General features: G+C 35.4%; 1 protein-coding gene across 16 annotated transcripts in view; it reads left to right on the forward strand.

The window, feature by feature from the left end:
• Positions 1–25,482, forward strand: part of FOXP1 (forkhead box P1) — a 671,450-nt gene that overhangs the window by 182,114 nt on the left and 463,854 nt on the right. The window contains exon 1 of one of the 16 annotated variants that reach the window (XM_074198736.1): positions 24,453–24,474. The exons of the other annotated variants lie outside the window; for them this stretch is intronic. The gene's annotated coding sequence lies outside the window, so the exon portion shown is untranslated. Of the gene's footprint in view, positions 1–24,452; positions 24,475–25,482 lie in introns of those variants that run through there. 16 annotated transcript variants of the gene reach the window in all.

Raw genomic sequence — 25,482 nt, forward strand, 5'->3', positions numbered from 1 at the left:
TAGATGCAGGAGCTTGTGCTTCCTCATCTTCAGACTGAGTATTTTGATCCTTCTTGGGCTCATTTGCAAAATATTTCTCAACAGTCTTCTTTTTGTTTCTCTGCTTGCTCATTTTCCCAGCCTGGGCCTGGTTTGGGGTGCTTCCTGAGCTTTTGGGACACTCCCACAAGGGTCTCAGTGTGTGAGGCTCTGTCCTCCCTCCTGGTCTGTGAATGACCATAAGCACCTCCCTCTGCCACGGGGCTGAGGTGGGGGGCCCTGCTGTTCTATGGGGGGGGGGCCTAGACTGGGATCAGGATCTGAATGTGGTCAGAGCCCCAGAGTCCTGTTCCAGGGGCAGAGGACAGAGCTCCCAGTTTATCTTCACTCCCCTCCCTCAGCTCAATGGGCTCATGCCCTGGGAGCTCCTGCTTACTGGCTCTGCCTGCTTCACTTTCCTGGTCTGGGCTGCAGAAAGACCAAGCTGCTCCCTGTGTGCCCCGAGGGCTGGGCTCCACGTGCTTGCTCTGGCAGAGGTCCCCCACTGTTCCTCCACTTTGTGCCCGGTGCTCCTCGGGGTGCAGCCCAGGAGACTCCCCCGCTGCTGTGAGCCACGGCTTCCAGTACCCTGGGGCTGCCTCCGGGAGGCTGAAGTTCTTTGGCTCTGGCGGGCCACCCCTCTGGCAGGCTGCCTCTCCCATCCCGGGGAGCAGAGCCTTTATGCTCTTTTCCAGGTTACCTTGAGTAGGAGAACTGCCTCACTGGGTCCCTTTGTGGGTTCTGTCTCTCGAAAGTTTAGTTAGAGTCCTTAGTTTATGAGTTTTTATCAGAGAGCTCCTAAGACTGGATCCCTTCTTGTCGCCATCTTGGCTCCACCCCTCAATATCAGGAACTCACCCTTTTTCTAGACAGAATATTTAACTATGAGAAAACTTTAATTATTAGAAACGTTTTTTCTGACATCAAGAATAAATTGCCCCCTTTGCAATTTCTCCCATTTTTCCTGATTCTTCTTTTTGGGCCAAGGAGGGCAATCCTAATCACTATTTCATCTGTCAGTCCTTCAAATACTAGAAGATAAGTGTCCTAACACCCAACTATACCCAGACATTCACCCCATGTTTTCTCCTGCCAAGGCTAAACATGCCAAGTTCCTTCAGCTGTTCTTGATATGTCAGGGATTGAGGACTCTTGACCATCCTGGAGGTCCTCATCTGGATACTTTTAGTTCATTGATGACCTTCTTAAATAGCATCTTCCTGAAGAAAATTTCAGTGGCAGAACAGAGTAGGACTCTTCTCTTCCATGTTCTTGAAAATCATTTGTCCTTTTAATAGCCAAAGATGACCCAATCATATCTTGGATGTCACATTATGAAATTTATACTTATTGAGTTTACAGTCTACTAACTGCTTTTTTCTCACCCCAAGATCTTTTTTCAGAACAATTGCCATCTAACCACATGTCCTGATTCATATAGTACTTCTGAAGTTGGGTCTTTTGCCCACTGATCTAAAACTTTACATTTGTTGTCACTGATTTTCATCTTCTCTGAGCCATCCCATTTGGCTCCAGCCTAGCAGGTTCCTTTAGGATCACCTGTGTTAGCTCATTCTAACCCTTATATATGGGCAAACTCAACAACACCAGGACCATGCTCAGATTCCTCAGATACCCACATTGAAAACTACCTACCCATGTAGACAATGAACTAAGGGTTTAACTGTTCATTGAGTCTGCCCATCTAACCTGATTAGGTTCCATCTACAGATATTATTGTGATCTTCATTTAGCTCTTTTGCCTATACAATAAGATATATGATCAAACTTAACTATAATCCACAATCTTCCCCTTATTAAGTTCAGTTGACATCCATTAGGATGGAACTATTCTTGGTGAAATTCTGGCAACTCATTAAAATTCCTGTGACCCTTTGGGTTTGTATTAATTCCCTTCCCATTCACAAGGCTATGGATGCATAACTATGAAGGGATAGATTCTGTGAATGAAGGAAAAGTGATGAACCCTAGAAGAAATGGTGTTTGAGTTATTAAATGTTATAGTAGCTTTCAAAACCATAAGAACCTTATACACTTCATCTATATTTAATTTAATAAAAAGAACTACAGAAGATGGAAGTTAAATGTAAAATGTCACATCTGGGTGAAAAAAAACTGCAAAGGTACAAAATGCCAGAAGTTTGGCTAATCCAAAGATTTTAAATCTACTAGGGTGGAAGGCTTTCACAAAAGGCTATGCATCTTAGATTGTCTACATACCTAATGTACCTTTTTTCCCAAATCAGATTACATTTACAATATTAGTGTTAATTTGGGAATGACTATTTAGAAATTTGACTCAAAAATTGGAGAGTCTAAAAGATGATTCATGTTATACAGAGATCAGTTTTAAGGAAGAGGGGATATTTGACCTAGAGAAGAAGAGTATCTGGAGTTCAGGTGGGGGTAGTGGTATAGTTACTATCTTCAAACATTTGAAAGATTACCATGTAGAAGGATTACATCTGCTCATATTTGTCCCTAAAGGGTAGAATGAAAAGAAATGGGTGAAAGATATGAATATATATTTAGAATTGATTTGAAATAATTTGTGCACATTTAGAAATATTTCCAAATAAATGAGTTGCTCTGTGAAAGGTAATGGGTTTCTCCCGATCCTTCTTATGTCATCTTTGGAGGAGTTCAGGCAAAGTCTGACCAATTACATAATGTAGAAGGGACTTTTTTTGAGGTGGAGGATATAATGAATGACCTCTTAAGTTCCTTTAAATACTAAGATTCTGTGATCTGTGTCTAAATTTTTAGTTAGAAACAATATTTTCTTCTTTTTTGACACAACCCAGAGTATCTAATATAAAGTCAGTCAATTTAGTTGGATTTAAATTATTTGTGAGCAAGATACTGCTAGATTCTGGGAAAGAAGAAGATGGAAAAAAAGATATAATCCCTGCTCTTGCTAAGCTTACATTCTGGTGGGGAGATGTGGTATTTTCCATGTCTATTTAGGGTATTTGGGGACTTAGAGGATATCCCCTCCACAAAAAAATTAAATGGTCTAGTAATACATAAAACAATAGGCCTTTTTTTAATGGAACATTTTAATTTTCACAGAATGTGTATTTTATATACATAGAAAACATGCATGTATACACATGTGCATGCATACATATGTTTAGTTTTATTGGCGTAAGAAATAGATCCATTCTATCGTAACTGCTCATACCTCTCAGTCAAGACATTTTGAGTCTTTGCTCCAATATGTATATGTTGCTTTACAAATTATATACAGACACTAGAGCATGAATATTATTTTCATTATAAAATGTTTACAAAAGTACTAACTTTAAAATGACTAGATAAAGATGATAGAATACTTAATCCTAGAGTCAATAATGAACCACTAGGGTGACTCTATTAAGTAGAGGAATAACATAGACCTGAACATAAGTAAAATAAGTTTGACTGATGTATGGAGGATGTGTTTGAGGAGGGAGAGGTAAAGTAAGGAGACACTTTTGGAGGATATTACAATAGTCCAGCAGGTGTGATGAGGATTTGAACTAGGATGGTAGAGATATTTAAGCAGAGAAAAGAAGAGAGTTGAAAGAGATGATATAGGAATAGAAATGAAAAAGTTTTTTTCTTCATGGTTTGGATATATGGGACTAGAGAGAATGAGTTTAAAATTCCACTGAGATTATGAATTTGGGAGACAGGAATGATAGTGATGTTCTTTCTTGTAGTAAAGAAGTAGTGAAGAGAACTGGGTTTGGGGAACGATAATGTCATGAGATTTGAAATGCTGATCACACCCTCCAAGTCTCTTTTTCCTTTTCTGCCTCTAAGCTGAATAAACCACACACCCCCCAAAAAAGGAAAATTTTGTGGAAAGTGGGATTCTAGGGCACTGATCACTTCCCCTACAGCATGGTGCTCTCTGAGGGGCACCTGTTGGAGTCCCTGTATTATCTGGGAGTCAGGGAAAGGGAATGGTGAGGGAGAATTTTTCCACTGGAATCTAGCTAGCTATCAATAGTGGTAAGATAGTGTTTACGGTATTATTGGCAAGAGGGGACAGACTCTGATCTCAGGATATAATAGAGATTGGGATATTGCATAGGAAAGGATAGAGATAGCAGAGGGGGACAGTGTTGAAGGCTAAGGTATGTGTAGTAATGCTGGAGTCATCCCCCATGTTTATTATGGGGAAGTGAATTAAGATCTATTTTTCTATCCATTTATTGTTTGAATATCCAATGGAGTCTCACTTTGGATTTTGCTGGTATAGAAACATTAACACAAATCAACCGCTTATAGTCTAGAGAACATTTATAGATCCACACAGATACATGCATAGATACCAGTAGGGTAGAGGAAATCACCAAGGAAGAGTTTTTAATAGAGAGAAGAAGGAAGAATCTTTGGGGGCACCCACACATAGAGAGCATGACATTTTTTTGGTAATATATCAAAGTATACAGAGAAGTGGCCATGCAAATAAGAACAAAACTTTGTGAGGATAGTGATCAGTGAAGAGGTGGAATGAATTTCAAGCTGAGGTCAAGTGTCATTGCAGTAATCAAGAAGGTTAAGAACAGTGAAAAGACATTGAATTGGCTACTTACAGGTTATTTATGAATTTGGAGAGAGTTGTTTAAATCACACTGCAAGTACTTGAAAAGTACATAGTTGGTGAGAAAGTCAATACATTGGTGTGGAACAGTTGACCATTCTTTCAATAAATCACAATATTAAATAGATCATTTAAAGGTTTTTCATGTGCTTTGTGTTTTAGATTCAAATTACAATAGCAATGGAATTTAGCAGCCATTTTGAATTCCAGTAGAAACTCCTACTTCAGCAAAGACTTCCATTACAATAATTTGTATTCCATCTGATACTTCAAAGTGGGAATCCATTATCATCTCTGATTTGATATGGAAGAAGAAAGACTTCTACTATCTTGGTTCCTAAAACAAAATTAGTGACTTCAAAGATTATGGTTATAAAATTAACTAGACAATCAATATAGTAGTTTGTCAAACATTCTAATCTGTGTTCATTCACATCTATGTGTCTTTTATGTATGTGTTCATGTGTATAGTTTACTAAGGATGGGCATGCCAATCTGCAAATGGTTTGAATGTGACTTTGCCTTTATGATGGAAACACTTGCAGTCACTTTAAAGCTAATGAACATGTCAACTTCAATAATAAACTATTAGTAATGGAAATGTCAAGTTAACTGTGACTGGTGATAAGTGAAGGAAATAAATAGTGACACTTTTCCAAAGGTGCTTGGGAGACAGTCACACATTATTAAAAGATATTTGGAAAATTTGACTTTCATGTTTTTGAAAAAGAAAAAGGAAAAAGTCATTTTTTGCCTGGGTTGGACCTTGTTTAGTCTTCTTGTCTTATCAGGGTGCATCATAGTAATATTTGAGATGACTGAGAGTTATTCTGTAACTGAATGGAAGTTACTGTATGACTCTTCAGACACATGAGCATACATATTCCTATAAATATAGACAAAAAAATATAGTGCAGCATTTCTTACAACCAACATTACATTCATATAGCTTAATTTGTTGTGCTTTCTTTTTATAATGGGTCTGCATTCTCTTTTTTTTCCTTTGTCCTTATTTTGTAATAGTTGATATATCATACTGGTTTTTCGAGGTAGCTTATGTCAGCAGAGAGAGAGAGAGAGAGACCTGGTATAATTCATTATTTCCTGTAAGAATCTGAGTAAATGAGGAGTGTGTGAAGGTATACAGAGGGCACAACTTGAGGCTGATATTCAAAAATAGTTTTCTACTTTCACTAAAAGGAATCCTATTTTAGTGATTTTCTCAATAGAATGTTTTCTAATAGTCTGATCATGGGAATAAGAACCAGAAACATTCTCAGTTCTACATCTGATTCTTGGACTGACTTGCTCAATGGAGTTGGGCAAGCCAACTTAAAACTGTGTCTATTTCCTCATCTATAAAATGGGCATAATAACACCTGGGGCCATAACAACACCTCCCAGATTGGTATGTGGATTAATAAATTAATGTTTGTACAATTCTTTGAAGATGTAAAGCTCTGTATAAATGGTACATGTTGCCTGGGACAAGCTCAGTCGGGTGTTCCTCACGTCTTAGACATTCTCCAGCTTGCCAGTGGCAATCAGAAGCTTTGGTGAGTACACAGATTTGTGCTGTGAAGTGGGCGGCAAGGAGAGCTTCATGTGGCTTTCTTCTGGTCCTAACCAAGTTTAATTTCCTCTGAGGAAGTTGTGAGTTTTCTCCCTTATTACTGAAACCAGACCTCTTATTGAGTCCTAGTGTGCCTCCCCCTTTGGAGGAAGTGGTATATATACGTTTAATTAAATCAACTCTTAATTTATAGGTAACTTTTATTGAAGGTGGATTAAAAGGATTACTGGATTTCTTGGGCCTGGAAAGGTCCAATTATCTTTATGTATTTATCATTGTCCACTATTCCATTTCTTAGAGACTGACAATTCAATTGTTATGGCAATTAGAATCTTCCCAACTCTCCTAGGAAAAATTTGTTAGAATTAAGGAAATTATTTGTCTTTCTTTTCAATTGTTTTTGAAACCTTAGATTCATCTGAAACATGAATTCTCAGTCTTCTTCATACTGAAACCTCTTTTTTTCATTTTTTGACTCTCATGACATTATTCGAAGAATAGTGAAATCACATGGGCAAGAAGAGTTCCACAACTTTCCAATGGCCAATCCCATTACTAACTGGAGGCGGGCATAGATGATGGGAACTGCTGATCTAAGTGAATGATATTTTATACCTTTCTTATGAAGAAGTCTGTATTATCAGTCCCAATGATTTCCGACTTCCTTTATGTGTTGTCCTTATGTTAGAAAGCTGTGAAGTGTGACTGAAACTAGAGAGTGAGTTAATATTTCCTGTACCACATCAAACCATTAAAATGGCTCAGCGTCTAAAGATAGAAACTATTCAGTGCTTAAATTATTCCTTGACTGAAGACTGGTTTGAAAATTTGGTCCAGGTTACTTAAAAGATCAAAAGAAACCAGTCAGTACAATAATGAACATGAAACCCTCAAATAGGAAATCTAGGTATGAGCATGCTATTGAGTGACCCAATTATAACATGTGGTCCTGGGAAGTTCTGACTGATGTGCTCCATCAGTATTTATGAGACAGTCAGGAGACTTAATCATTGAGAAGTTCTATACTTAATTTAGTTCTGCCCTAGTTTAAGGCAAATATAGCAAATGATGATAGTTTTAGGAACATATCTGCCTACAGGCTTGATGATGAATAGCAAGTATGTCTTTTGTTTGAGGAGAGCTAAGTTTAGAGAGGTTATATGTAGGCTAGGCCAACTCAGCCATCTATTGAGTTTAGTTCAAATGAATTGAATTAAATTCATTTCAGTTCAATGAAAATTAATTAAATACTTACCATGTGAAGGAAACTATTCAAGGTGTATGAACTCCAAAGACAAAAATGAAATCAGTCCCTGTCCTTGAGGAGGCTATTTTTTCTAGTATTATCTGCATGGTGTGGGGGGGATACTCAAATTGGGGCAAGGAAACTAAATAAATCACAATTTTTGAATTTTGAGCATTTTATGAATTATAAACTCCTTTATTAGTTGGTGAGCTCTGAATGGGCAGAAATTGTATCATTTTTAGCAACTGGCACGAATGACTTGCCCACAGATGGCATTTCCTAAATGTTGAATTGAATTGGTGAGCTCATACTGCTTCAAGAGCCAAGCCAACCTTTCTTTGATGTCTAGAGCCAGTTTTGGGCCCAGAGACCAGAATACTTTGAATGATGTTGATATATATATATATTAAAGTTTTATTAAATTCCTTAGAATGCAAGTTTTTATATTTAGTGACTTGCATACACATATAGTATCAATAGATATTGAACCTATGATTTCATTTTTCATAGGAACTGTATGATGAAATTCTATCAAGGAATGTCAGTACCTTATTTTTAGTTTTTAGTCTTAGAAAGTTACTTATATCACTGGAAGGTTATTTACTCAGTGTCACATAGCTGATATATATGTATAATTTAGGACTTGAATTCAGGTCTTCCTGGCTCTAATGAAAGTTCTCCATTCAGTCTTTTGAGGCAGTAATATAATGGTATCATAAAGTAGGTAACATTGTTGTTTTGAGATCATTAAAAAATGAAAATGATTCATAATTGAATTTCAGCAGTTTTTGAGGAATGATAAAAATTTCAACTAAATTATAAATAGAATACTTAGATAAAGTTGGATATATATAACTTTGCGATTTCTTCAAGGTCAAAGGAATATATATACACTATAGGATTAAGATTGATGTTTTTCTTGTTAAATTCCCTCCTTATAATGTGTTACCTGATGTCAATACTAGAAATATCTTTTCATCTCGCATTATCCTATTTATATTTTCAGGATTCTTTTTATTGTATTATTATTATTATTATTATGATTTACATAGACCTTCCTGTAAGTTAACATCTCAATAATCTGTTAAAATGTACAGTCTATTTTGAATTCTTTGGGAAATATGTATTTATTGTTTGTCTTCATTCTTATGTACTCAAATCATTCTTTGCAGTATAGAAGTTCCCAACACTTCTCAGGAATTATTCTAGGATATACATACATACATACATACATACATACATACATACATATATATATGTATATATATATATATATATATACACCATATTTAGCAAGATTATAAATCATTTTGAAAGTGATATGGCAGAGAACTTAACTCCCAAGAATTAATATAATTGCATGTCATACAGAGGTCAAAGGCAGAATATGTTCAAGTTTATCCTGTTTCTTCCTACCCTTACAAAACTAGATGTACAAGGAATGTGTATATGTGCGAATAAATGCATGTATATGTATATCTACATATGTATTTACACATCCTTATACTCAGATAGTTTTAGATGGAAAAAGAGTATCATTTCAGATTCATGTAGGGTCTGAAACCCTTGGGAATACCTGATTTCAAATGTTTGTTCAAAATTCCATTGCAAAGGTCAGAAGTCAGGCTGTAGAGAATTACTCTCTCTCTCTTCCACTATATGATATTCATTCACTTCATACAACATCTTCTCAAGATCTTATTTGTATTAATTGAGAAAAAGGGTCCATTTTCCTGATAATTGACTGTGCATGTGCTTGCTTAACAATATTGACATCCACTGAATAACTTGAAGAAATCTTTAGGTTTATGGATACCTTCAATTACTTTTTAAGGTTGAAGTTTGCATCAGTTTTTTTCATAGTTGACCAAGAGGAAGACATAACAAAATACTACATTCCTATTATTTGCTTGTTTCCATATTTGATGTTTTTGGGGGAAGATCCCTTTTATTGCTTCAAAAAAACCAGCTTCCTATTAGTATATTATATAAAAACAGAAGAAAAAAACAATCTGTCAGTTTTCTGTTCGTGCCATTTGAACCCAGTTCCCTTTGATCAATGGTGTATTTAAGTTATAGATCCCAAGAGGCAAAATTTAAGAAAATACCATTTAACCTTTGCTTTGCTGTTTTTATGGGACATGAGATATGCAAATCATTTTTATGCGGATGCTGGTAACATCATTGTAAAGATTCTGTGGGGATCTATGCATCTTGCTGAGTTTTGTATTGTGCCAGCATTGAAGGTTTGATTGTTTTTGCTAATCGAGACAGATTATTATCATTATAAATCACCAAGTGCATTGCTTCCTATGTTCTTCACCCTGGACATAGAAATCCCTTTGGCTTTAGGTGCAGTTCAGTGTGAATACATCCAAATGCAGATTTTGACTAGAGAATTGGCAGCAAATAACTGTGAGCCAAATTTGGCCGGTAGAAATTAGCACTGGCAACTTTATAAGTAAAATTACATGAAAAGCACTTATGGAGGGGAGAAAGGGAAAAAAACTCAGATAACAGTGCAACAGACTACATTTCCTATCCACAGTCTGTCTTCTCTGGGGTGTTTGTCTAAACAGCATTGCCAGTTTTTCTAAACAGTATTGCCAGTGTCCTTCATCTGTAATATGAGAGTGAATCGGCTAATCATACCAAATGCTCATTCCATTTAGAGTCCTTTATTTGGCCACAAAAAACCCAACAACCTCATTGTACTCCAAGGATTATAGAGTTATTTACCATCAAGGGTCCTGCTGAGAGCTGTGTACTTATTTGTATGTTTGAAAAGAAAAGTTGAAATGATGTATGAATCACTTGGATGGAAGCAAATTTAAATGTTAAATTTTATCCTAAAAGCTACACATTTAATACTTGGGATTTATATTAGATAGAAAACATTTAAAGCGATCTCAAGTGGTCTTTAGAAATGGAAATGATGAAGCTGTAACTTTTTCTACTCACGGTCATTCTCTAATCATTCTCACCCATCCCTATCCTAAAAAATTCAAGTAGAAGAAGGAAAAAAATACCAAAAATATCCACAACTTCTGAAACATTATGTTCCTTTTTAGTGAGATGATTTGAAACTGTTCATGCTTGGATAGTGAACTGTATGTAGCCTTTCACTTAGAAGCTTAAATGTCAGTCAATTGAAATAATGAGCTGATTTTTAAAATGGTCTTCTAGACTAGGAAGTCCAAGAGAATCAATCAGTCTGTGAACATTTATTGTTTCTCTCTGTATCAGTCACTATGGGAATGTGAGGCACATTAGGAAAAAAAAAACCCAATCTCTGTCTTCAAGGAACTTACTTTCTAATATGGGAGTCAACATGGAGCCTAAATAAGTATATACAAGATGTATGCAAAGTAGATGGAAAAGAACTGTAGAGAGGAAACTAGGAGCAACTTTTGGGATCAGAAAATACATTCTGTAGAAGATGAGAAGCTTGAGCTGAGTCTTGGAGGAAGTCAAGGATTCTAAGATATGGAAGGAAGGAGTGAAAAACATTCCAGGGATGGGGCCGGTAGATGTGAGAGTATAGGCAAGAAGTAGATTGTGTGTGGGGGAATTAGTAAATAGTTCTGCATGTTATGTGGCAGGTAATAGGGTTTAAGAACACTGGAAAGCTTGTAAAGGCCTTAAACAAAGCACTATATATGTAATACGGGAAGTTCTAGGGAGCCAGGGTGGGCTTTTGAGTAGGGAGAATCTTAGTACTGTTATCCTCCTCCTTGTCACTCTCATCATTTATGGAGCAGCAGTTCGCTTCCATTCCATTCACCTTGCTTGGAGGACATATCTGAAGCTCTTTGTATGAGCAGTTTTAGGCTCCTGACAGAGAAAGTTCAAACCCTATGTGACATTGTGTTGGGAGACTCACATTATATTTTTATATTCAAAGTTCTCTGCAAGCTTTTAAAGGCTATATAAGTATCAGTTGTTATTATCCTTCTAGAGTTTGCATTCTATTAACTGTTTGAAAACAAAACTATTTTAATGGTATAATAAATAGGATCCTGTCTTTACAGTAAGAGGATCTAGGTTTGAACTCTTTGCCACTAACTCTACTTGTGTCACTTTGAGCACTTTGATTGTGCCCTTTTTTCATAAATGGGAAGTTGGACTAGACCCTGTGGCTCCAAATCTATGATTTTATGATTATTTTTCATATTTAATGAAAACACTCAAATTGGTTTGTTGGTTACCACATCAACAGAAACAGATTAGTTAGAATGAGAGTCAAGTTTTTTTTTTTAGTTTTTAACTTACTGAATTTCAGTCATTTCAATAGGAGAACACATGAGTAAAGCTATCTAGAAGGCAATTGGAGGTACAGGATTGGAGTTTGGGGAAAATATTTGATTTGGAGAGCATCTCTTTATAAGGAACCTGGTCCTCCCTTCCTTCCTTCCTCTCTCTCTCTCCCTCTGTTTTTTTCTCTATGTGAGATTTTATACACACTCATTCATATTTTCAATGTAGAAGTGGTAATTGGCCCCTTAAATGTATAAATGAAATTATCAAGGGAAAGAGTATAAAAGCAGAAAAGAGAGGGGATTGGGCAAGAAATCAAAGGAATAAATATATTCAGGGTCAGAGGGAGTCAATAGGATCAAATGCTGCATTAAAGTCAAGGCATCCTAGAATTTTAGGGTCACGAGTGACTGCAGAGGCTTCTAGTCTAGTACACACCAGAGTAAGAAACATTTCATTCCACTTGCCCGTCCAGGCTTTGTCTGAAAACCTCCAGTAAGAAGGACGACTCTGTCTCCTAAGGAAGCCCAGTTCATATTTGGAGAATTCTAATGCTTAGAAGTCTCAGAATTCCATTCTGCCACTTCTACCTGTGACTTTTGTTTCTGTTCTGAGTCCAAGATTAAGCCATCTTTTCTGTGACTAAGAACAGGCAAGATCAAACCTTCAGCCATTTCAGAAAATAAGGAATCTCGTAGGGGTGGGGCAGATATATATTCGGAAATGAATGTGAAGAAAAAATACTAAATTTTAAAAAATTGTTGGAGGTGAAAAGAAACTGAAATAAACCCCCCTTACTCTGACTGAGAGAGGTAAGAGACAACTAATGCTATCAATAGGTAATCACTGGATCAATTGTTTTTTGCTGATTATGTTATAAAGGTAGCTATAGCCCCAAATGGTTATTATATAAAAGGTTATTTTTTTGAAATTTAGAGTTTCACCATCTAACCTTCAGAGTTGACCTCTAAGATTATATGCTTTTTGTGAAAATGTTGGAATTTTCATCAAGTATTTTTGTATTTCACAAATTGTATCATACTAAGAGTCAACCTTACCTAAAGGCACTGCTAATCAAAATGTAAAAATTATTTAAATTAGCAGGAGAATTGTGAAAATATTTAAAATTTAAAAAATAAATGGGCAGGAGAGTTGTGAAAAAGTCAGGAAAAAGAGAGCAATGATGGATGAATGGATGGATAGATAGAGAATAAAATGTATATATAATATAGCTAGATTTACTCATTGATTTTCATATCTGTGAATAAGGATTCTGAGTGCTTATATAATTTTATAAATCATGCTTAAATATATGAATTAAAATAAAACCACAGAGACTTCCAAATATTTTGTTGGTTGTTCTATGACTATAGTTCCAAAACTCTCTAGATTCTACATATGCTATCAGGAGGAAAAAGGTGAAAGCAAGAGAGAAGATAATATATTACTATTTTACATGTGACAGTAGATATGAAGCATTTAATAGTAAGGTGAAATCAGCTCTAGGTATAAAAGAAAAAGAATAAAACTATTGGATTCTGCTGATCAGTCAGCAGTGAAACACAGTGGAACAAGAACCCAAATCCTTCTCAGAAAGTATGATGTGATGTAATGAGCAAACTCTCTGGATTTAGAGAATCAGGGTTCAGATCTAGTTAGTAGTCTTATCTGTGAGATCTCTTGGCAGGTAATTTCTTCATTTCCAAAATAAAATGCACTAGCCCATAAGATTTCAGTGATTCCTTATATTTAAAAATCCTATGAATCCTCTCATTTAAAAAAAATGGAGTTTCTTACTTTTCCTGCTATTTATTCTTTTTATCTCATTTATTGGAGGGAGGCAAAACCCTATGAATTTGTTAGCCAACTAAAATAAGCAGAAATCCAAGGCAGAAACCCTTTTTCCCATTGATCCCCCCCAATTCACACACATAGACATATGTTCAATCAAAGTGTACCTGTTTCCGCAGGCACTACTTAGAAGCAAGTTAAAACAGGTCTGGAGGTCTTCAGGGAGGGTGTGGATTTCTACATTATAAACGGGAATTCCCCCATTCATCTTTTCTCTCAGTAATTGAGAATGCAACTCATCCTTTCCTTTTGGTCCCTTGAATCAGTAAATTCGTAGGTCAGATTTGTAAGTCTCAACTGTCTAAGGTATAATGGGTTATTAATTTGGTTTTTGATGTTTCTGGATCACTAAATCTAGAGAATACATCCTGGGTAGGTACTTAAGTGTTGCTTTTTAATAATGAGGAGATAAATGTGAAAGAACTAGGGGCTACAAGTGACAAACAGCAGCACAATCTTTCTATTTCTGCTTTTTTTTGTAGCCTGGTCCCAGGAATTCCCCATGACTGAAAAGTCTCTCAAATATGAATTTGTGCATTATTTACTCTTTGTTCCTTAAGATTCCTTAAATGAGAGTAAATATTTTTCTAAGATCAGAGCATTAAGAATTTAGAGCTGTTTTCCCTATTTATGAGTAAAGAATACCACCCTGGTTTACTTCTATATTTTCTTCCTTTTCCACAATTAGACATGGTGGTCCTATTCTCACCAGAATTCTGATACATTGTGAACTTTGAATCCTGACTTCCTTTTTCTTAGGTGAGATGGTTTATTGGCCTGATTTTGCTCTCATTTTTTCTTGTCTATACTTAGACTAAGCAAATAAATGTCACATTAATAAAATTTATAAATATAATTGTGGACAGTTGTTTCTGTAGATCAGGGATGGGGAATGTCTGGCCTGCAGGCCTTATGAGACCTTTGAAATCATTTGTTCTAGTGCTGCCATGGCAACTGTAGGCAGGACTCAAAATTCAACAAATCTAGGAACTTTTTAGTGGTGAATTAATTAAATGTTTGATCAAATATAGCAAATGGTAGCATAACAATCTAAATGTCCTATGGCAAAAAAAGGATCCCCACTCCTGCTGTAGACTAAGAAAGAACACTCCTCTAATACTTTCTATTTCTATTTTTTTCCCCACTTCTTTTGCTGAACCTGTGGACAGGTGGTACATTAATTCCGTTTCAAGCTTTCCTATATTAAGCAGGATGACATATTTAACGAGATAGGCATATTTAGTCCAAAATATGTTTATTTCCCTCACATCTCTTTCCCCTCATACTGCCTTGTCCTTTTCTTTTAGCCACTTCATGAATGAATGTAGTTATGCCCATGTTCCTTGGCATACATAGGCATGCACTGCTATGGAATTGACGGTCCCTTTGTTTATGGCTATAGTAAGAGAATCTCACACACAAGTAGGTCTACAAATTCCTGGGAGTCTCACTTGGAAAAATAATCAATGTTATCGAATTTTTTTCTTTTTTATATCATGTTGTTTAACATTAACTTCCCAACACCCTCCCCATTGTTACTCCCCCATCTCTTTCAACATGAACTTTCACTTATAACAAGAATTAAAGCTTAATAAAATAAGCCAAGACATTAGCTGCATCCAACAATGATCTGTTTCATTTATCAACAATTATTTAAAAGGTCTCTTCTGAGTTGTCATAGCCATCATTACTTTTCTATTATTGGTCATTGTATTAGAGGTCTGATGTCCTTAAATTCTGTTAGTCTTAACCAATTATGTTCATTGTTTAGAGTGTCAGTCAGTAAACATTTATTAGGGTCCTACTCTATGCTCAGCACTGAAGAGAAAAAGAAGGTTAAAAGAAGATTCTTGTCTTTGTTTGAGGAATCTCAACAATCTAATGTTTCCATGGTTTTTCCTTACTTTCTTCTACTTAACTTCATATAACTTCCTGTATTCTCTGAATTTTTCATGTTTATTGTTTCTTAAGAAGAAACCTATATTATTAGTTGGAGTTCAAATCATTTGTTAGACACTAATTTACCATGTGACTTAATTTTTCTGGGTCTCAGTTTCTTCATCTTTGAAAGGGGACAAGACCAAGTGAGAAAACATATTTAAAAGCATTTTGCAGACCTTAAAACACTATGAAACTTAAAGCTACACATCACTATCTGGTCAGCAGTTTCCCATTGGTTGGGCACCCATTTTGTTACAGTTCTTTCCTGTGACAAACAGTCCTGCTATGAGTGAGTGAGTGAGTGAGTGAGTGAGTCTGTGTGTGTGTGTGTGTGTGTGTGTGTGTGTGTGCCCACGCACATGGGACCGTCACTGTGTTTGACCTCCTTGGTCTGGTAGATTCTCATCAGTATCAGTGGGATTGCTGTTTAAAAGAAGGGCATACATTTAAATGACCTTTCTAGTCTTCCTGATTGTATTTCAGAATATTTGAGTCGGTTCATGGATTCACTGACAGTACATATACTTAGAATCTCACTTTTCATGAGCATTTTCTTCTGTCTTTGTAGCTTTGTAACTTTTAGAATTAAAATAGTATACCAAATAGACAAAGGTATTATTTATTTTGAGGCTAATAAGATTATAGGGAAAGTGGTAGGTAGGTAGAAAGTATTCTGTAGTATCTAGAGCATTGGACTTATGGTCAGGAAGATCTATCTATCTTTGAAACCAACTTCAGGTACCACTAGGTATTTGACTTCAAGTAAGTCATTTAATTTCCTTCAGTTTTAATTAGTTTGTAAAGTGATATTAAAAACCTTACCTGTCTCATTGGGATGTCACATGGGTTAAATCACAATGGGTAAAACAAATCTTAAAGCACCTTAAAATAATAATTTTTTTTTGTTATTAATAGGACAGGCATGTGGGGAACATCCAGTGATACCTGTAAAAGTACTCCTGCTTTTTTTGGTGGGGGAATTTAAAATTTGATTCTTTAAGGCAATCTTTTGGGGGGGCATGTCTGTTGATAATAGATTAAAGAACAAGTAAATTCAGGTAAAATTCTGTCATGTAATCTTATGTCATATTTCAGACTTTTCTTAAGAGGCTATCAGGTTTAAAATAAGGAAACATAAGTAAATAAATAAGACAATGAATTGGAAATCTTGGGAAAACTTGTCTTGCCAATACCAGTGAGCCTTGATTCAGATGCTCTGCTCTTGCCTTATAGCCTCTTAAATTCCTGCAATATTGTCACCTCTAAAGAAATGTTAAAGAGTACCATGTGTCAGAGCCAACAACTCATTTGTTTCTCTTTACTACCAAGTGAAGTCACACGTGAAAAGTGATAAAGATCAGTGTGTCTCTCATAGTGGTGCCACCTGAGAAGTGGTAGAGGAGATAGACAAATATCAGTGATTCTTAAGAAGAACTGTAGACAAAATATCCTTTCAGGGAAAGAGGCATTTATTGCTTTTTTATGCAAAGGATAAAAAAATATGATGAGTAGTGGAACTTTGAAAAGGTAAGCTGTCATGGCACAAAAGAATATTCCAGTTGAAGTTATGATTCTTCCATGATACATCCTACAAAACATAGAAACTGACATCTAATATTAACATCAAATACTCAATTAGGGATTTTATTTAAAAATGTACTTCAATAGGACTTGACATTTGTTTTGTCATTAGTTCATTGGTACATGCAAACACTGATCGAATACATATGTTATATGTTTTTTTTTTTCAGTTGAAAAGGTATAAGAAAAGATTTTTGATGAATGGGAAAGCAATAAAAGCAATTTTTAAAAATTACTTCAAGATAGAGTCTAATTTTAGGTGTACCATAATTTCAGAGTAAAAAAAATCTTAAATCTTTTCAGAATATACTTTTCGATTTCAATGCTTCATAGATATTCATGGCTGAACATGAATTTTAGAAATGAAAGGGACAAAACTTCTGGAGGCAGAGCCAAGATGGTAAAGTAGAGAAAACTGAACTCTCCCATCATTCCCTTAATGCCTTAAATCAAAATATGGAGTGGCAGAGGCAGACAGTGGTCTGGAGCCTGTATGAATGAAACACCACTGATAGGACTTAACTGGTGATGAAAAAAATGGAAGCAGCTTTGGGTTGGGACAGTGGAGGGGTCTCAAACCAGAATCAGTAAGACCCCTTGGTAACTAGTCAGAAAGAGATTACAGGGTACTCCTCTGCTAGCACTATATGCAGGATCAGATGCTGTTGGCAACTCCACTGCCTACACTTACCTCTGGATCATAGTTCAAGGACAGAGCAAACCACTTTTTATTTTTTTAGATTTTTCAAGGCAATGGGGTTAAGTGTCTTGCCCAAGGCCACACAGCTAGGTAATTATCAAGTGTCTGAGGTCGGATTTGAACCCAGGCACTCCTGACTCCAGGGCCAGTGCTCTATTCACTGAGCCACCTAGCCACCCCATGCGCCACCTAGCTGCCCTGCAAACCACTTTTGATTAAGAGGGAGTAGGAGCCCTGAGGGGCCATAGTAATTTTGACCCTAGTGGATGAGAGATCCCGAGGAACAGTGTCATTTCTAGTCACAAGGAAGGAGGGACCTCGAGGAGAAGCATTGGTTGCATTTCCAGGGGATCAGGGACTCTTCCTTGGTAGGAAACAACATGCAGAGCGAGAAGGCAGCAACCACAGTACTTCCTAATTCACACCATTTTAGAAACCCTGAAAACTTCCATGCTCCCAGCTCTAACCCTGAAAACAGAAGTATTAAAAAGACTAAAGTCTGATATAGACACTGCCCCCTACCCCAAATTAAAAATTAAGAGTGTGAAAATGAGCAAAGAAAAAAAAAAACACCTGACCATAAAAATTCATTTTGGTGACAAGGAATATTAAGACACAAATCCAGAAGAAGACAATGAAGTCAAAACAGCAATAAGTAAAGCCTTGAATTAAACTATGAATTATATACAAACCCAACAAAAATTCCTAAAAAAGCAAAAAAAAAAACAACCCAAGAGATTTTCAAAATGAAGTAAAAATGGTAGAGGAAAAATTAGATTAAAAAATTGAAAGCAAAGGAAGAAAATTTTGAAAATACAGCAGTATGGTAAAAGAGGTAGCTAGACTGCTCAGTGGTTAGAACTTTTAGGCATGAATTCAGGAATGTCTAAGGTTAAATCTGGCCTCAGACCGTTATTATCTGTGCAAGTCACTTAACACTGGTCCTAAGTAACTGAAGAAGAAAATGGCAACTCATTCCAGGATTTTTCCAAGAAAACCCAATGGATTACATGGTCCAGGGGATCACTAAGAGAAAGACACAACTGAACAACAATAAAAAGAGGTGTGTGCGTCACACACACACACACACACACACACACACACACACACACAAACACACACACACAATACCTTTAAAAAATTGATCAAAAGGATAAATGATGTGCAAAAATTCACTGATGAAATAGAGTTATTAAAAAGACCAATTAGTTAAATGGAAAAATTAGAATTGGACAAATGAAAATCAATAAAACCATGAGACATCAAGAAACAATAGAACAAAGTTAACAGAATTTTTAAAAAATGAAGAAAATGTGAAATATCTCATTCTTCAGCAGAATAAACTTGTGTGTGGGGGAGTGAATAATTCTTGAACCTTACATTTAAATTGCTTAAAAACAAATATGCATTATTAGTTGGTAACAGAAATCTGTCTTACTCTACAGAGTAAGTAGAAGGGGAAGGAGTAAGAGAAAGGTGAGAGAATAAGTGGGAGATCCGATTTAAAAAGTGGTCCTAAACAAATCAGTCTTAAGAGGAGAGACAAGATAAAAAGAAAAAGGTCAAATACAAAAAGATAATATAGAGGAAAATGTAGTTAATAAGCATAACTATGAATGTGAATGATACATATTTACCCATAAAACAGAAGTGGATAGCAAAATGAGTTCAAAAGTAGATGCTTGCAAGATGTTATTTACAAGAAACACACTTGAAAAAAAGACTTACAGAATTAAAATAATAGACAGGAAAAGAATCTGTTATGATTCAACTGAAATAAAAAAGTCAGGGGTAACAATCATGATCTCAGACAAAGCAAAAGAAAAAACAAACCTAATTAAAAGAGATATTCAGGGAAATTATATCTTGCTAAATGGAATCATAAATAATGAAGTAATATGAATATTAAACATTTAACCAGAAAATGGCATAGAGTCCAAATTCATAAAGGAAAAGTTAAATGAATACAAGAAGAAATAGACAGAAACTATACTACTGGGGACCTCATCTTTCCCCCTCTCATAGCTAGGTAAATCTAACTATTAAATAAATAAGAAAGAAGTCAAGGAGATTAAGATGAATTTTAGAAAACTTAGATATATTAGACCTCTGGAGAAAATTGAATGGAAATAGAAAGAAATGATCTTTCTCTCAGTTGTACTTGGCATCTTTATAAAAATTGACTGTTTTGGGGCATAAAAACAAATGCAGAAAAGTAGAAATATTAAATGTATTTTTTCAGAACATAATGCAATTAAAAGTTACACTTAATAAAGGGCTTGGAAACATAGATTAAAAGCCAATTGGAAACTAAATAATCTAATTCTAAGAAATCCTAAAGGATATCATTAAAGACAATGACAATAATGAGATAGCATGTCAGAATTTATGGGATACAACCAATGCTGTATTTAGAGGAAAATTTCTATCTCTAAATGCATACAACAACCACAACAGCAACAGCAATAATAGAATAGATCAATGGATTGGTCATGCAATTAAAAGAACTAAAAAAGAGCAAATTAAATATCCAAAATTAAACATTAAAATGGAAATCTTGAAAATTAAAGAATAGATTAATAAAATTGAAAGTAAGATAACAACAAAATTGGTAAAATTATTTTTCAGTAATTTCAGTCATTTCTAATTCTTTGTGAAGACAATTGGGGTTTTCTTGGCAAAAACACTGAAGTGGATTTGTCATTTCCTTCTTCAGTTCATTATAGAGATGAGCAAACAAGGTAAAGTGACTTGCCCATGGTAAGTGCTAGTACTGAATTTGAGCTCAATTTTTCCTGATTCTAGGCCTGGAATTCTATCCATTATGCCACTTAACCACCCCCAATACATAAAATTTGGAGTAGGTTTTATGAAAAAAAAACATAAAATAGGTTAACATTGGATAATATGATTTTTTTAAAGAGAGAAAAATGGGACTTTGATGTGCTGTGCAAAAATCTTCATTTTATTGAGGAGGAAACACACTCAGATTAGGTAAATGACTTGTCCAAAGTCATTCAGCTAATTAGCAGTGCCAAAACCAAATGTCTTAAAATTTGACATTTAGTGTTCTTTCCATTATAACATTATCTCAAAAATAAAATCAAGAAAAAAATTTTTAGCAAATTTTATTTTGATCTAAAGAAAATTTAGTTAAATTCTATTGAGATAATGACACACCATTTAATGGCAAGAGTTTAAAGTCAAAAAACCAGAGTTGATACTCTGACTCAGACTTTTATTACATTTCTCATCCTGATAATTAATTCATCTAATATTTAAGCTTCAATTTTGTCATATGAAAAATGGGGATAAGATTCATAAGGTTGTTGCGGGAAAGTAAAGTACATTTGGAATCAGAAAACCTGGGTCTTAATCCGGTTCTTCCACTTATCATCTAGATCACCTCTGCCAAGTTCCCTTAACTCTGAATAGACTGATTTTTAGATGGTCTTATGGCTCTCTTATATTTCTAGTGGGATTATCTTCTGACCTCCAAGATTCTTTCAGCTGTAAGTCCTATGATAGTTTGACTTCAGTATCATATAAATATGGGCAATTGGTTCTTGTCCTTCCTTATCAAAGAAGACCAAAATGACATTATGTTTGAAACAAATTACGGTGGTCCCACTGTGGCTGTTCAGACCAATATGACCTCGGAATGCCCTACCACAGGTTGGGCACAAATGGTCCACGTGAACACCTGGGGTGTGGGTTCTCTAACCGTAAGGATATCATGTTTCCATTTTGTTTTCCTCATAGAGCACATAGAGCACAGTATCCTCTCTGATGAGAATTTGCCATGCTGGTCAATCTTGTGCCAGTTTCTCTCGAGATTTTCAGTGTGTCCCAGGGCCACTTCTTCTGACCCCTTTGTGAGTGCTTGCTCTGTGTGAGTTCTACATAAAATAGTTTTTTTTGGCAAGCGTGCATCTGAAATTCTAACAATATGTCCAGTCCATCGTAGTTGTACTGTCTGTAGTGATGTTGGAATGCTAAGCAATTTAGCTCCAGAAAGGACCTCAGTGTCTGATATCTTCTCCTACCAGGTGATATTCAGAATCTTCCTAAAATAATTACTCTGGAGTGGAAAAATTTTGCTTTCCTTTAGCATATTCTTGTTGTCAAGCCTTGTTGAGACTTAAACTGTCCAGAAATTAGTCAACTCTACAGATAAAAAGAAATGAGAAGCCACCTCCATTCTTTCTTTGCAGAGGTGGTGAACTACAGGTATGCAAATGTGATGCCAGACTTACTCTGATTTTCCTGGATTGTTTTTACTTTTTCTCTCTCTTTTTAATTCTTTATTATGTGAAAAGAGAGGAGGGATACAATGGGATACTTAAGTGTGTGAAAACAGCAACAAAGAAAATATATTTAAGATAAGAAATTAGTGAACTGAACCTCTTTTTGCACTTATACTTTACCCTTGCTTTTTTTGATTACAAATTAGTTTTCAAAAGGACAACTTTAATTGGGGGTGGGGCAGCTGACTTGCAATTGAAACCTTCCCTTGGGTTGCTTTCCTCATTAGACTGTGTGTTTTTTGAGGGTAAGAACTGTCTTCCTTTTCTGCAAATCATTAGCATCCTCAGCATTTAGCCTGGTTCCTTACATACAGTAAGTGTTTAATTGATCTTTTATTTTTCATTGATTCTTGAGAATTGATGAACTTTCACATTCTTTAGTAAGAAAAAAACAACAAAAACACATTTATACACACTTTAGTGTTTGAAAAGCATGTTGTGTACACTACTGCCTTTGAGGGTCCTTTTAGGGATGTACTATAGGGATTTTTAACCCCAGGTAAGAAAACTTGGACCCAGATAAGTGAAGATATTTGCTCAGGAGAACTCAGCTACTAAGGATCAGGTGAATTGGAAATTCAGTAGTTTATACTACAGGTTCAGCAGTTTGTCCAACTTGCTGTGATCCCCCATAACCTTTCCTAGATCTCTTTAGTCATAATATATTTGACCAATCCCCAGTCAGTTACTTAGAAATAATGTAAATTATATAAATGAATACTATGAATTATAAATATATAAATCCCTAGTTAATATCAATTTGTTATTCAATGTATTTTAATAATAATAGCACTTATATAGATCTTAAAGGTTTGAAAAGCACTTTACAGATATTAACTCATTTTTATTTTATCTGCATAACAACCCTTGGAGTTGGATACTGCTACTATTCATATTTTACAGATATGGAAACTGAGGCAGAGGTTGTGATTTGCCCAAGATCATACATCTAAGTGTCTGAGGCATTATTTGAACTCAAGTTTTCCTGACTCTAGTGCCAGGATTCTATCTATTTTGCCACCTTGCTATCTTTAAATTTATAGTCTGTTATCTCATAATATGTTGGACAAGTGAATACTTTCCAGTGATTGCTAGAAGTTTAATATCTGTATGATCTTTTCAGTTCTCTGCTGTATGTTGATATTTATCTATTAATGAAAATTAAATAACCAATTCATGTCCTTGATAACCACTGTATTTAAAGATTTCATGTAGGGTGGGATGCAGCTCATTGACTCTGTCTCTCCTAAGAATCCTTTTCTAGCCAGTGGAATGATTTGTTTTTCGAGGACCATCATCTCCTTCTATATTACTCCCTGGGGGATTTAAGATTAGGTCCTATGTAACCATTTTCAGTGACATGGAATTGTATAGTCCAATCATTTGGTTGCTCCCTCTCCTTTCTTTTTATAAACTGGTTATTCTATTTGTAGCAAATCAAGTCAATTGTCTTTATGAACTGAAAATGGGTAAGAATTGCATCATGACAATTGAAAGCCTGTTAAAGTTATTTTAGTACCTTGTCTGAAAGGTTCTTCATTAGCCCTGTAATGACATTAGAAGGAATATTTTTATCTGGCAAAATTCTAGAAAATAGTGATAGGGTATTGGTAAGAAAATATCCATTAGGAAGTAAATTCATCAAAACATAATCCTTTGACTTGCACTTTTCCATATAAGATATTTTTTCTTAAACTCAAATCAATATCAGGACATTCACGACCTTGGAAGGGGGGAAAGGTGCATTTTATTTTCATTAATCTAAAATTGAAAATGAGTATTTTCTTCAATTATGAATGTAGACAACCAATTATTACAGGATCACTGCAGTATTATTAGGCTTCACCAGATTGCCAAACAGGTCTATAACAGCTCCAGCCTTAGATATTCATTCTGTTGAGTATACGGTAATGACCCTTGTGAATTCTTGTGAATGGTAACTATTTTATATGGGCTGAGTTACTAGTTTTCAGCTTACACCAGCCTTCCTTAGGATATGGTTTTATATGTAGCAGAAGAATAAAAGCATCAAGACTTACAAGATTTTATTTATGATAGTCTTTAATGAGAAACAAACACACAAATTTCAGTTTTCATTGTTTCTGAAACATTTCCTTTAGGGTTGACAGCTGTGTACAAAATAATATTAAAAAATTCACCAGTTACAAATTAAAATAACCAAGTTGCTCAATGCCCTGAAGAAAGGTTTTCTTAATGGGATCTTTGTTAGAGCCCTCACTACTATGGGCACTGCTGGGAGCCACTTTAATAATGTTTAATGTAGTTGTAGGGAAGGGACTTGATGCTACCCTATTTCTGTTTCCTGACAAGGAAGAAGAGGACTGTGATAAAGCTGAGGTTCTCAAAGGATGCCCAAATCACCAGGTAATGTGAAGAATGGGGTGTGCCCAGGTGACTATGGGAAACCTGGAACATAGCCCTTGAATTGCAGTGTCACAAATAAGTCTTGTTGGAGCATTCAGAGAACTGGGAACCTTTTCCTTATGGATTAAACAGTGCTAGAGAGCAGTAAAGCTAATGGGAAATGCTGGGATGTAGATTTTTGTAGCAATTTCTGGGCCGTTTATGGTCTGACAGCAGGAGCATTTCACTGTATCAAAGATATGGCCAGGAAGCAAAAAGATATATATGGATCGACTGTATATCAGAGCCCTGATACCACATATGGCCGTACAAAATAGAGTATTGTATGTTGTTTAGTCTTGGAACTCCTTTTAAAGATAGCATGTCATCTCTGGATCCTTGGGCCATATGTTTACCCAGTCTTAAGAAACACAGGCTAATCTTTTTCTATTTTGAGGAGTAATAAATTGAAAAGATAATTGCATAATATGGTACATAACGGAGCTCTGGTTTGGACCATATGTGTTTAATTTTAGAGTAACATACATGATGACAGGTTATGAAAGGATGAAACTATTTTAGTCTTTTTAAGTATTAGGAACATGATTTTTTATATAAATTATTCCCCCTTCTTAAAAAAAAAGCAACACTAAATCCCAGACATCCTACTGAAATCAAGTTGTCATTTTGGTGACCACCAGCAAAGAAGAAGCAAGTTAAAGGACATTTCTTTTGAGCCTTTTCAAATTAGATCCATGTTGATATGTGTTATGTGGTTAGGGAGAGATATCATTTCATTTACTAAAGAGCAGAATGAGGATACTGCTTCATTTAGATTTAACTTAAAACCCTTTAGAAATTGGGATATTCTAAATCCTGTTATATTGATTTGTAAAATTCCTAGCACTCTGCCTGTCTTTTGGTAAACAGCTAAGAAATGCTTCTTTCTTCCTCTTCTCCTTTATTTGTCCTAAGAAAAATTTGATTGCAGAAATCCATAGATATGCACAAATGGAAGGGGAGAATCAG

Source organism: Macrotis lagotis, chromosome 8, assembly GCF_037893015.1.
Source record: "Macrotis lagotis isolate mMagLag1 chromosome 8, bilby.v1.9.chrom.fasta, whole genome shotgun sequence".
In the NCBI taxonomy this organism is placed as follows: Eukaryota; Metazoa; Chordata; class Mammalia; order Peramelemorphia; family Peramelidae; genus Macrotis; species Macrotis lagotis.